The 9,675-nt window shown below is 47.5% G+C and overlaps 24 non-coding genes and 10 pseudogenes across 24 annotated transcripts; all 34 read right to left on the reverse strand.

Annotated features, from left to right (window-relative positions):
- Nucleotides 1-66: 66 nt before the first annotated feature.
- Nucleotides 67-175, reverse strand: LOC138458263 (5S ribosomal RNA; annotated as a pseudogene).
- A 106-nt stretch (nucleotides 176-281) lies between these two features.
- On the reverse strand, nucleotides 282-400 carry LOC138463263 (5S ribosomal RNA). Its single transcript, XR_011265850.1, has one exon. It is a non-coding gene; the product is annotated as a 5S ribosomal RNA (ribosomal RNA).
- A 106-nt stretch (nucleotides 401-506) lies between these two features.
- Nucleotides 507-625, reverse strand: LOC138455230 (5S ribosomal RNA). The gene has a single exon (XR_011261871.1). It is a non-coding gene; the product is annotated as a 5S ribosomal RNA (ribosomal RNA).
- Nucleotides 626-731: 106 nt separating this feature from the next.
- On the reverse strand, nucleotides 732-850 carry LOC138462546 (5S ribosomal RNA). Its single transcript, XR_011265142.1, has one exon. It is a non-coding gene; the product is annotated as a 5S ribosomal RNA (ribosomal RNA).
- A 106-nt stretch (nucleotides 851-956) lies between these two features.
- Nucleotides 957-1,075, reverse strand: LOC138462194 (5S ribosomal RNA). Its single transcript, XR_011264798.1, has one exon. It is a non-coding gene; the product is annotated as a 5S ribosomal RNA (ribosomal RNA).
- A 106-nt stretch (nucleotides 1,076-1,181) lies between these two features.
- Nucleotides 1,182-1,300, reverse strand: LOC138459980 (5S ribosomal RNA). The gene has a single exon (XR_011262752.1). It is a non-coding gene; the product is annotated as a 5S ribosomal RNA (ribosomal RNA).
- Nucleotides 1,301-1,406: 106 nt separating this feature from the next.
- LOC138462646 (5S ribosomal RNA) lies at nucleotides 1,407-1,525 on the reverse strand. The gene has a single exon (XR_011265241.1). It is a non-coding gene; the product is annotated as a 5S ribosomal RNA (ribosomal RNA).
- Nucleotides 1,526-1,988: 463 nt separating this feature from the next.
- Nucleotides 1,989-2,097, reverse strand: LOC138457855 (5S ribosomal RNA; annotated as a pseudogene).
- Nucleotides 2,098-2,203: 106 nt separating this feature from the next.
- On the reverse strand, nucleotides 2,204-2,322 carry LOC138454227 (5S ribosomal RNA). The gene has a single exon (XR_011260913.1). It is a non-coding gene; the product is annotated as a 5S ribosomal RNA (ribosomal RNA).
- Nucleotides 2,323-2,428: 106 nt separating this feature from the next.
- Nucleotides 2,429-2,547, reverse strand: LOC138461665 (5S ribosomal RNA). Its single transcript, XR_011264274.1, has one exon. It is a non-coding gene; the product is annotated as a 5S ribosomal RNA (ribosomal RNA).
- Nucleotides 2,548-2,653: 106 nt separating this feature from the next.
- On the reverse strand, nucleotides 2,654-2,772 carry LOC138455962 (5S ribosomal RNA). The gene has a single exon (XR_011262050.1). It is a non-coding gene; the product is annotated as a 5S ribosomal RNA (ribosomal RNA).
- A 106-nt stretch (nucleotides 2,773-2,878) lies between these two features.
- Nucleotides 2,879-2,997, reverse strand: LOC138462845 (5S ribosomal RNA). Its single transcript, XR_011265434.1, has one exon. It is a non-coding gene; the product is annotated as a 5S ribosomal RNA (ribosomal RNA).
- A 463-nt stretch (nucleotides 2,998-3,460) lies between these two features.
- On the reverse strand, nucleotides 3,461-3,569 carry LOC138457135 (5S ribosomal RNA; annotated as a pseudogene).
- A 107-nt stretch (nucleotides 3,570-3,676) lies between these two features.
- On the reverse strand, nucleotides 3,677-3,795 carry LOC138454524 (5S ribosomal RNA). The gene has a single exon (XR_011261197.1). It is a non-coding gene; the product is annotated as a 5S ribosomal RNA (ribosomal RNA).
- A 106-nt stretch (nucleotides 3,796-3,901) lies between these two features.
- LOC138460085 (5S ribosomal RNA) lies at nucleotides 3,902-4,020 on the reverse strand. Its single transcript, XR_011262853.1, has one exon. It is a non-coding gene; the product is annotated as a 5S ribosomal RNA (ribosomal RNA).
- Nucleotides 4,021-4,126: 106 nt separating this feature from the next.
- LOC138462586 (5S ribosomal RNA) lies at nucleotides 4,127-4,245 on the reverse strand. Its single transcript, XR_011265181.1, has one exon. It is a non-coding gene; the product is annotated as a 5S ribosomal RNA (ribosomal RNA).
- Nucleotides 4,246-4,708: 463 nt separating this feature from the next.
- LOC138458290 (5S ribosomal RNA) lies at nucleotides 4,709-4,817 on the reverse strand (annotated as a pseudogene).
- A 106-nt stretch (nucleotides 4,818-4,923) lies between these two features.
- Nucleotides 4,924-5,042, reverse strand: LOC138461845 (5S ribosomal RNA). Its single transcript, XR_011264451.1, has one exon. It is a non-coding gene; the product is annotated as a 5S ribosomal RNA (ribosomal RNA).
- Nucleotides 5,043-5,148: 106 nt separating this feature from the next.
- On the reverse strand, nucleotides 5,149-5,257 carry LOC138457635 (5S ribosomal RNA; annotated as a pseudogene).
- A 463-nt stretch (nucleotides 5,258-5,720) lies between these two features.
- Nucleotides 5,721-5,829, reverse strand: LOC138457136 (5S ribosomal RNA; annotated as a pseudogene).
- A 106-nt stretch (nucleotides 5,830-5,935) lies between these two features.
- LOC138458076 (5S ribosomal RNA) lies at nucleotides 5,936-6,044 on the reverse strand (annotated as a pseudogene).
- Nucleotides 6,045-6,137: 93 nt separating this feature from the next.
- LOC138464999 (5S ribosomal RNA) lies at nucleotides 6,138-6,256 on the reverse strand. Its single transcript, XR_011267575.1, has one exon. It is a non-coding gene; the product is annotated as a 5S ribosomal RNA (ribosomal RNA).
- Nucleotides 6,257-6,362: 106 nt separating this feature from the next.
- On the reverse strand, nucleotides 6,363-6,481 carry LOC138454531 (5S ribosomal RNA). Its single transcript, XR_011261204.1, has one exon. It is a non-coding gene; the product is annotated as a 5S ribosomal RNA (ribosomal RNA).
- Nucleotides 6,482-6,587: 106 nt separating this feature from the next.
- Nucleotides 6,588-6,706, reverse strand: LOC138460548 (5S ribosomal RNA). The gene has a single exon (XR_011263231.1). It is a non-coding gene; the product is annotated as a 5S ribosomal RNA (ribosomal RNA).
- Nucleotides 6,707-6,812: 106 nt separating this feature from the next.
- Nucleotides 6,813-6,931, reverse strand: LOC138454532 (5S ribosomal RNA). Its single transcript, XR_011261205.1, has one exon. It is a non-coding gene; the product is annotated as a 5S ribosomal RNA (ribosomal RNA).
- A 106-nt stretch (nucleotides 6,932-7,037) lies between these two features.
- Nucleotides 7,038-7,156, reverse strand: LOC138453952 (5S ribosomal RNA). Its single transcript, XR_011260650.1, has one exon. It is a non-coding gene; the product is annotated as a 5S ribosomal RNA (ribosomal RNA).
- Nucleotides 7,157-7,262: 106 nt separating this feature from the next.
- LOC138463107 (5S ribosomal RNA) lies at nucleotides 7,263-7,381 on the reverse strand. The gene has a single exon (XR_011265692.1). It is a non-coding gene; the product is annotated as a 5S ribosomal RNA (ribosomal RNA).
- Nucleotides 7,382-7,844: 463 nt separating this feature from the next.
- On the reverse strand, nucleotides 7,845-7,953 carry LOC138458153 (5S ribosomal RNA; annotated as a pseudogene).
- Nucleotides 7,954-8,059: 106 nt separating this feature from the next.
- LOC138465000 (5S ribosomal RNA) lies at nucleotides 8,060-8,178 on the reverse strand. The gene has a single exon (XR_011267576.1). It is a non-coding gene; the product is annotated as a 5S ribosomal RNA (ribosomal RNA).
- A 106-nt stretch (nucleotides 8,179-8,284) lies between these two features.
- On the reverse strand, nucleotides 8,285-8,403 carry LOC138460207 (5S ribosomal RNA). Its single transcript, XR_011262976.1, has one exon. It is a non-coding gene; the product is annotated as a 5S ribosomal RNA (ribosomal RNA).
- A 106-nt stretch (nucleotides 8,404-8,509) lies between these two features.
- LOC138462587 (5S ribosomal RNA) lies at nucleotides 8,510-8,628 on the reverse strand. The gene has a single exon (XR_011265183.1). It is a non-coding gene; the product is annotated as a 5S ribosomal RNA (ribosomal RNA).
- Nucleotides 8,629-9,092: 464 nt separating this feature from the next.
- On the reverse strand, nucleotides 9,093-9,201 carry LOC138458291 (5S ribosomal RNA; annotated as a pseudogene).
- Nucleotides 9,202-9,307: 106 nt separating this feature from the next.
- LOC138455542 (5S ribosomal RNA) lies at nucleotides 9,308-9,426 on the reverse strand (annotated as a pseudogene).
- Nucleotides 9,427-9,532: 106 nt separating this feature from the next.
- On the reverse strand, nucleotides 9,533-9,651 carry LOC138454271 (5S ribosomal RNA). Its single transcript, XR_011260956.1, has one exon. It is a non-coding gene; the product is annotated as a 5S ribosomal RNA (ribosomal RNA).
- Nucleotides 9,652-9,675: the final 24 nt, after the last annotated feature.

The following is a 9,675-nucleotide window of genomic DNA, read 5'->3' on the forward strand; positions in this document are numbered from 1 at the left end:
GCTAGACCTTGCAGTTTTGAAAGGCAATTGTGAAATGGCTCACTTCCTGAACTTGGAGTACAAAAACGCCTACAGCACCTGGTATTCCCAGGCGGTCTCCCATCCAGGTACTAACGAGGCCCGACACTGCTTAGCTTCCGAGATCAGACGCATTCAGTGTGGTGTGGCCGTAGGCTCTGGGCCTTGTGAGTTTTGTACTTTTAAGCATCTAGTCGGCTAGACCTTGCAGTTTTGAAAGGCAATTGTGAAATGGCTCACTTCCTGAACTTGGAGCACAAAAAAGCCTACAGCACCTGGTATTCCCAGGTGGTCTCCCATCCAGGTACTAACTAGGCCCGACACTGCTTAGCTTCCGAGATCAGACGAGATCGGGCGCAATCAGTGTGGTGTGGCCCTAGGCTCTGGGCCTAGTGAGTTTTGTACTTTTAAGCATCTAGTCAGCTAGACCTTGCAGTTTTGAAAGGCAATTGAGAAATGGCTCACTTCCTGAACTTGGAGCACAAAAAAGCCTACAGCACCTGGTATTCCCAGGCAGTCTCCCATCCAGGTACTAACGAGGCCTGACACTGCTTAGCTTCCGAGATCAGACGAGATCGGGCGCATTCAGTGTGGTGTGGCCGTAAGCTCTGGGCCTTGTGAGTTTTGTACTTTTAAGCATCTAGTCGGCTAGACCTTGCAGTTTTGAAAGGCAATTGAGAAATGGCTCACTTCCTGAACTTGGAGTACAAAAAAGCCTACAGCACCTGGTATTCCCAGGTGGTCTCCCATCCAGGTATTAACTAGGCCCAACACTGCTTAGCTTCTGAGATCAGACGAGATCAGGCGCATTCAGTGTGGTGTGGCCGTAGGCTCTGGGCCTAGTGAGTTTTGTACTTTTAAGCATCTAGTCGGCTAGACCTTGCAGTTTTGAAAGGCAATTGTGAAATGGCTCACTTCCTGAACTTGGAGCACAAAAAAGCCTACAGCACCTGGTATTCCCAGGCGGTCTCCCATCCAGGTACTAACGAGGCCCGACACTGCTTAGCTTCCGAGATCAGACGAGATCGGGCGCATTCAGTGTGGTGTGGCCGTAGGCTCTGGGCCTTGTGAGTTTTGTACTTTTAAGCATCTAGTCGGCTAGACCTTGCAGTTTTGAAAGGCAATTGAGAAATGGCTCACTTCCTGAACTTGGAGTACAAAAAAGCCTACAGCACCTGGTATTCCCAGGCGGTCTCCCATCCAGGTACTAACTAGGCCCAACACTGCTTAGCTTCTGAGATCAGACGAGATCAGGCGCATTCAGTGTGGTGTGGCCGTAGGCTCTGGGCCTAGTGAGTTTTGTACTTTTAAGCATCTAGTCGGCTAGACCTTGCAGTTTTGAAAGGCAATTGAGAAAGGGCTCACTTCCTGAACTTGGAGCACAAAAAAGCCTACAGCACCTGGTATTCCCAGGCGGTCTCCCATCCAGGTACTAACTAGGCCTGACACTGCTTAACTTCCGAGATCAGACGAGATCGGGTGCATTCAGTGTGGTGTGGCCATAGGCTCTAGGAATGCTAAGAATATTACTCTTATGCATTTGCATTTAGTAAGCTAAGCCATGCAGCCACTTGCAACATGATACCACGCTCATCGCTCGATCAGGCTCGATCAGGCGAGATATATAAGACTGGTGGGCCCATTCAGGACTCCTATGTCTGGTAGGATAACTTTAATTCATCCATCCTGTGTCTGTTGCAGGGAGGTGGAGAGAACAATCAACACAATAATGGTTTTCTTTCATGCCTCTTGAAGGACTCAATATTCTTTGTACTGCATTACATGTGAAAGTCGATTTATTACCCATGAACACACTACCTGTATGCTAATTCTATGTAAAAAGGTAGCTCCAGCCCTCATGATGTTGTCCAACATTTCCGCTATAAAACGGTATACAATTATTTTGGAAACATACCAAATTTGAAAAATAATTGAGAAGTTGCGCAATTACTAATCATGGAGCACAAAAAAGCCTACAGCACCTGGTATTCCCAGGCAGTCTCCCATCCAGGTACTAACTAGGCCCGACCCTGCTTAGCTTCCGAGATCGGGCACATTCAGTGTGGTGTGGCCGTAGGCTCTGGGCCTAGTGAGTTTTGTACTTTTAAGCATCTAGTCGGCTAGACCTTGCAGTTTTGAAAGGAAATTGTGAAATGGCTCACTTCCTGAACTTGGAGCACAAAAAAGCCTACAGCACCTGGTATTCCCAGGCGGTCTCCCATCCAGGTACTAACGAGGCCCGACACTGCTTAGCTTCCGAGATCAGACGAGATTGGGCGCATTCAGTGTGGTGTGGCCGTAGGCTCTGGGCCTTGTGAGTTTTGTACTTTTAAGCATCTAGTCGGCTAGACCTTGCAGTTTTGAAAGGCAATTGAGAAATAGCTCACTTCCTGAACTTGGAGTACAAAAAAGCCTACAGCACCAGGTATTCCCAGGCGGTCTCCCATCCAGGTACTAACTAGGCCCGACACTGCTTAGCTTCTGAGATCAGACGAGATCAGGTGCATTCAGTGTGGTGTGGCCGTAGGCTCTGGGCCTAGTGAGTTTTGTACTTTTAAGCATCTAGTCGGCTAGACCTTGCAGTTTTGAAAGGCAATTGAGAAATGGCTCACTTCCTGAACTTGGAGTACAAAAAAGCCTACAGCACCTGGTATTCCCAGGCGGTCTCCCATCCAGGTACTAACTAGGCCCGACACTGCTTAGCTTCTGAGATCAGACGAGATCAGGCGCATTCAGTGTGGTGTGGCCGTAGGCTCTGGGCCTAGTGAGTTTTGTACTTTTAAGCATCTAGTCGGCTAGACCTTGCAGTTTTAAAAGGCAATTGAGAAAGGGCTCACTTCCTGAACTTGGAGCACAAAAAAACCTACAGCACCTGGTATTCCCAGGCGGTCTCCCATCCAGGTACTAACTAGGCCTGACACTGCTTAACTTCCGAGATCAGACGAGATCGGGTGCATTCAGTGTGGTGTGGCCGTAGGCTCTAGGAATGCTAAGAATATTACTCTTATGCATTTGCATTTAGTAAGCTAAGCCATGCAGCCACTTGCAACATGATACCACGCTCATCGCTCGATCAGGCTCGATCAGGCGAGATATATAAGACTGGTGGGCCCATTCAGGACTCCTATGTCTGGTAGGATAACTTTAATTCATCCATCCTGTGTCTGTTGCAGGGAGGTGGAGAGAACAATCAACACAATAATGGGTTTCTTTCATGCCTCTTGAAGGACTCAATATTCTCTGTACTGCATTACATGTGAAAGTCGATTTATTACCCATGAACACACTACCTGTATGCTAATTCTATGTAAAAAGGTAGCTCCAGCCCTCATGATGTTGTCCAACATTTCCGCTATAAAACGGGATACAATTATTTTGGAAACATACCAAATTTGAAAAATAATTGAGAAGTTGCGCAATTACTAATCATGGAGCACAAAAAAGCCTACAGCACCTGGTATTCCCAGGCAGTCTCCCATCCAGGTACTAACTAGGCCCGACCCTGCTTAGCTTCCGAGATCGGGCGCATTCAGTGTGGTGTGGCCGTAGGCTCTGGGCCTAGTGAGTTTTGTACTTTTAAGCATCTAGTCGGCTAGACCTTGCAGTTTTGAAAGGCAATTGTGAAATGGCTCACTTCCTGAACTTGGAGCACAAAAAAAGCCTACAGCACCTGGCATTCCCAGGCGGTCTCCCATCCAGGTACTAACGAGGCCCGACACTGCTTAGCTTCTGAGATCAGACGAGATCGGGCGCATTCAGTGTGGTGTGGCCGTAGGCTCTGGGCCTTGTGAGTTTTGTACTTTTAAGCATCTAGTCGGCTAGACCTTGCAGTTTTGAAAGGCAATTGAGAAATGGCTCACTTCCTGAACTTGGAGTACAAAGAAGCCTACAGCACCTGGTATTCCCAGGCGGTCTCCCATCCAGGTACTAACTAGGCCCAACACTGCTTAGCTTCTGAGATCAGACGAGATCAGGCGCATTCAGTGTGGTGTGGCCGTAGGCTCTGGGCCTAGTGAGTTTTGTACTTTTAAGCATCTAGTCGGCTAGACCTTGCAGTTTTGAAAGGCAATTGAGAAAGGGCTCACTTCCTGAACTTGGAGCACAAAAAAGCCTACAGCACCTGGTATTCCCAGGCGGTCTCCCATCCAGGTACTAACTAGGCCTAACACTGCTTAACTTCCGAGATCAGACGAGATCAGGTGCATTCAGTGTGGTGTGGCCGTAGGCTCTAGGAATGCTAAGAATATTACTCTTATGCATTTGCATTTAGTAAGCTAAGCCATGCAGCCACTTGCAACATGATACCACGCTCATCGCTCGATCAGGCTCGATCAGGCGAGATATATAAGACTGGTGGGCCCATTCAGGACTCCTATGTCTGGTAGGATAACTTTAATTCATCCATCCTGTGTCTGTTGCAGGGAGGTGGAGAGAACAATCAACACAATAATGGTTTTCTTTCATGCCTCTTGAAGGACTCAATATTCTCTGTACTGCATTACATGTGAAAGTCGATTTATTACCCATGAACACACTACCTGTATGCTAATTCTATGTAAAAAGGTAGCTCCAGCCCTCATGATGTTGTCCAACATTTCCGCTATAAAACGGGATACAATTATTTTGGAAACATACCAAATTTGAAAAATAATTGAGAAGTTGCGCAATTACTAATCATGGAGCACAAAAAAGCCTACAGCACCTGGTATTTCCAGGCAGTCTCCCATCCAGGTACTAACTAGGCCCGACCCTGCTTAGCTTCCGAGATCGGGCGCATTCAGTGTGGTGTGGCCGTAGGCTCTGGGCCTAGTGAGTTTTGTACTTTTAAGCATCTAGTCGGCTAGACCTTGCAGTTTTGAAAGGCAATTGTGAAATGGCTCACTTCCTGAACTTGGAGCACAAAAAAGCCTACAGCACCTGGTATTCCCAGGTGGTCTCCCATCCAGGTACTAACTAGGCCCGACACTGCTTAGCTTCTGAGATCAGACGAGATCAGGCACATTCAGTGTGGTGTGGCCGTAGGCTCTGAACCTAGTGAGTTTTGTACTTTTAAGCATCTAGTCGGCTAGACCTTGCAGTTTTAAAAGGCAATTGAGAAAGGGCTCACTTCCTGAACTTGGAGCACAAAAAAGCCTACAGCACCTGGTATTCCCAGGCGGTCTCCCATCCAGGTACTAACTAGGCCTGACACTGCTTAACTTCCGAGATCAGATGCATTCAGTGTGGTGTGGCCGTAGGCTCTAGGAATGCTAAGAATATTACTCTTATGCATTTGCATTTAGTAAGCTAAGCCATGCAGCCACTTGCAACATGATACCACGCTCATCGCTCGATCAGGCTCGATCAGGCGAGATATATAAGACTGGTGGGCCCATTCAGGACTCCTATGTCTGGTAGGATAACTTTAATTCATCCATCCTGTGTCTGTTGCAGGGAGGTGGAGAGAACAATCAACAAAATAATGGTTTTCTTTCATGCCTCTTGAAGGACTCAATATTCTCTGTACTGCATTACATGTGAACGTCGATTTATTACCCATGAACACACTACCTGTATGCTAATTCTATGTAAAAAGGTAGCTCCAGCCCTCATGATGTTGTCCAACATTTCCGCTATAAAACGGTATACAATTATTTTGGAAACATACCAAATTTGAAAAATAATTGAGAAGTTGCGCAATTACTAATCATGGAGCACAAAAAAGCCTACAGCACCTGGTATTCCCAGGCAGTCTCCCATCCAGGTACTAACTAGGCCCGACCCTGCTTAGCTTCCGAGATCGGGCGCATTCAGTGTGGTGTGGCCGTAGGCTCTGGGCCTAGTGAGTTTTGTACTTTTAAGCATCTAGTCGGCTAGACCTTGCAGTTTTGAAAGGCAATTGTGAAATGGCTCACTTCCTGAACTTGGAGTACAAAAACGCCTACAGCACCTGGTATTCCCAGGCGGTCTCCCATCCAGGTACTAACGAGGCCCAACACTGCTTAGCTTCCGAGATCAGACGCATTCAGTGTGGTGTGGCCGTAGGCTCTGGGCCTTGTGAGGTTTGTACTTTTAAGCATCTAGTCGGCTAGACCTTGCAGTTTTGAAATGGCTCACTTCCTGAACTTGGAGCACAAAAAAGCCTACAGCACCTGGTATTCCCAGGTGGTCTCCCATCCAGGTACTAACTAGGCCCGACACTGCTTAGCTTCCGAGATCAGACGAGATTGGGCGCAATCAGTGTGGTGTGGCCGTAGGCTCTGGGCCTAGTGAGTTTTGTACTTTTAAGCATCTAGTCAGCTAGACCTTGCAGTTTTGAAAGGCAATTGAGAAATGGCTCACTTCCTGAACTTGGAGCACAAAAAAGCCTACAGCACCTGGTATTCCCAGGCGGTCTCCCATCCAGGTACTAACGAGGCCTGACACTGCTTAGCTTCCGAGATCAGACGAGATCGGGCGCATTCAGTGTGGTGTGGCCGTAAGCTCTGGGCCTTGTGAGTTTTGTACTTTTAAGCATCTAGTCGGCTAGACCTTGCAGTTTTGAAAGGCAATTGAGAAATGGCTCACTTCCTGAACTTGGAGTACAAAAAAGCCTACAGCACCTGGTATTCCCAGGTGGTCTCCCATCCAGGTACTAACTAGGCCCGACACTGCTTAGCTTCCGAGATCAGACGAGATCGGGCGCAATCAGTGTGGTGTGGCCGTAGGCTCTGGGCCTAGTGAGTTTTGTACTTTTAAGCATCTAGTCAGCTAGACCTTGCAGTTTTGAAAGGCAATTGAGAAATGGCTCACTTCCTGAACTTGGAGCACAAAAAAGCCTACAGCACCTGGTATTCCCAGGCGGTCTCCCATCCAGGTACTAACGAGGCCTGACACTGCTTAGCTTCCGAGATCAGACGAGATCGGGCGCATTCAGTGTGGTGTGGCCGTAAGCTCTGGGCCTTGTGAGTTTTGTACTTTTAAGCATCTAGTCGGCTAGACCTTGCAGTTTTGAAAGGCAATTGAGAAATGGCTCACTTCCTGAACTTGGAGTACAAAAAAGCCTACAGCACCTGGTATTCCCAGGTAGTCTCCCATCCAGGTATTAACTAGGCCCGACACTGCTTAGCTTCTGAGATCAGACGAGATCAGGCGCATTCAGTGTGGTGTGGCCGTAGGCTCTGGGCCTAGTGAGTTTTGTACTTTTAAGCATCTAGTCGGCTAGACCTTGCAGTTTTAAAAGGCAATTGAGAAAGGGCTCACTTCCTGAACTTGGAGCACAAAAAAGCCTACAGCACCTGGTATTCCCAGGCGGTCTCCCATCCAGGTACTAACTAGGCCTGACACTGCTTAACTTCCGAGATCAGACGAGATCAGGTGCATTCAGTGTGGTGTGGCCGTAGGCTCTAGAAATGCTAAGAATATTACTCTTATGCATTTGCATTTAGTAAGCTAAGCCATGCAGCCACTTGCAACATGATACCACGCTCATCGCTCGATCAGGCTCGATCAGGCGAGATATATAAGACTGGTGGGCCCATTCAGGACTCCTATGTCTGGTAGGATAACTTTAATTCATCCATCCTGTGTCTGTTGCAGGGAGGTGGAGAGAACAATCAACACAATAATGGGTTTCTTTCATGCCTCTTGAAGGACTCAATATTCTCTGTACTGCATTACATGTGAAAGTCGATTTATTACCCATGAACACACTACCTGTATGCTAATTCTATGTAAAAAGGTAGCTCCAGCCCTCATGATGTTGTCCAACATTTCCGCTATAAAACGGGATACAATTATTTTGGAAACATACCAAATTTGAAAAATAATTGAGAAGTTGTGCAATTACTAATCATGGAGCACAAAAAAGCCTACAGCACCTGGTATTCCCAGGCAGTCTCCCATCCACGTACTAACTAGGCCCGACCCTGCTTAGCTTCCGAGATCGGGCGCATTCAGTGTGGTGTGGCCGTAGGCTCTGGGCCTAGTGAGTTTTGTACTTTTAAGCATCTAGTCGGCTAGACCTTGCAGTTTTGAAAGGCAATTGTGAAATGGCTCACTTCCTGAACTTGGAGCACAAAAAAGCCTACAGCACCTGGTATTCCCAGGTGGTCTCCCATCCAGGTACTAACTAGGCCCGACACTGCTTAGCTTCCGAGATCAGACGAGATTGGGCGCAATCAGTGTGGTGTGGCCGTAGGCTCTGGGCCTTGTGAGTTTTGTACTTTTAAGCATCTAGTCGGCTAGACCTTGCAGTTTTAAAAGGCAATTGAGAAATGGCTCACTTCCTGAACTTGGAGTACAAAGAAGCCTACAGCACCTGGTATTCCCAGGCGGTCTCCCATCCAGGTACTAACTAGGCCCAACACTGCTTAGCTTCTGAGATCAGACGAGATCAGGCGCATTCAGTGTGGTGTGGCCGTAGGCTCTGGGCCTAGTGAGTTTTGTACTTTTAAGCATCTAGTCGGCTAGACCTTGCAGTTTTGAAAGGCAATTGAGAAAGGGCTCACTTCCTGAACTTGGAGCACAAAAAAGCCTACAGCACCTGGTATTCCCAGGCGGTCTCCCATCCAGGTACTAACTAGGCCTAACACTGCTTAACTTCCGAGATCAGACGAGATCAGGTGCATTCAGTGTGGTGTGGCCGTAGGCTCTAGGAATGCTAAGAATATTACTCTTATGCATTTGCATTTAGTAAGCTAAGCCATGCAGCCACTTGCAACATGATACCACGCTCATCGCTCGATCAGGCTCGATCAGGCGAGATATATAAGACTGGTGGGCCCATTCAGGACTCCTATGTCTGGTAGGATAACTTTAATTCATCCATCCTGTGTCTGTTGCAGGGAGGTGGAGAGAACAATCAACACAATAATGGTTTTCTTTCATGCCTCTTGAAGGACTCAATATTCTCTGTACTGCATTACATGTGAAAGTCGATTTATTACCCATGAACACACTACCTGTATGCTAATTCTATGTAAAAAGGTAGCTCCAGCCCTCATGATGTTGTCCAACATTTCCGCTATAAAACGGGATACAATTATTTTGGAAACATACCAAATTTGAAAAATAATTGAGAAGTTGCGCAATTACTAATCATGGAGCACAAAAAAAGCCTACAGCACCTGGTATTTCCAGGCAGTCTCCCATCCAGGTACTAACTAGGCCCGACCCTGCTTAGCTTCCGAGATCGGGCGCATTCAGTGTGGTGTGGCCGTAGGCTCTGGGCCTAGTGAGTTTTGTACTTTTAAGCATCTAGTCGGCTAGACCTTGCAGTTTTGAAAGGCAATTGTGAAATGGCTCACTTCCTGAACTTGGAGCACAAAAAAGCCTACAGCACCTGGTATTCCCAGGTGGTCTCCCATCCAGGTACTAACTAGGCCCGACACTGCTTAGCTTCCGAGATCAGACGAGATTGGGCGCAATCAGTGTGGTGTGTCCGTAGTCTCTGGGCCTAGTGAGTTTTGTACTTTTAAGCATCTAGTCAGCTAGACCTTGCAGTTTTGAAAGGCAATTGAGAAATGGCTCACTTCCTGAACTTGGAGCACAAAAAAGCCTACAGCACCTGGTATTCCCAGGCGGTCTCCCATCCAGGTACTAACGAGGCCCGACACTGCTTAGCTTCCGAGATCAGACGAGATCGGGCACATTCAGTGTGGTGTGGCCGTATGCTCTGGGTCTTGTGAGTTTTGTACT

Source organism: Ambystoma mexicanum, chromosome 4p (assembly GCF_040938575.1).
Source record: "Ambystoma mexicanum isolate Mex_15411 chromosome 4p, UKY_AmexF1_1, whole genome shotgun sequence".
In the NCBI taxonomy this organism is placed as follows: domain Eukaryota; kingdom Metazoa; phylum Chordata; class Amphibia; order Caudata; family Ambystomatidae; genus Ambystoma; species Ambystoma mexicanum.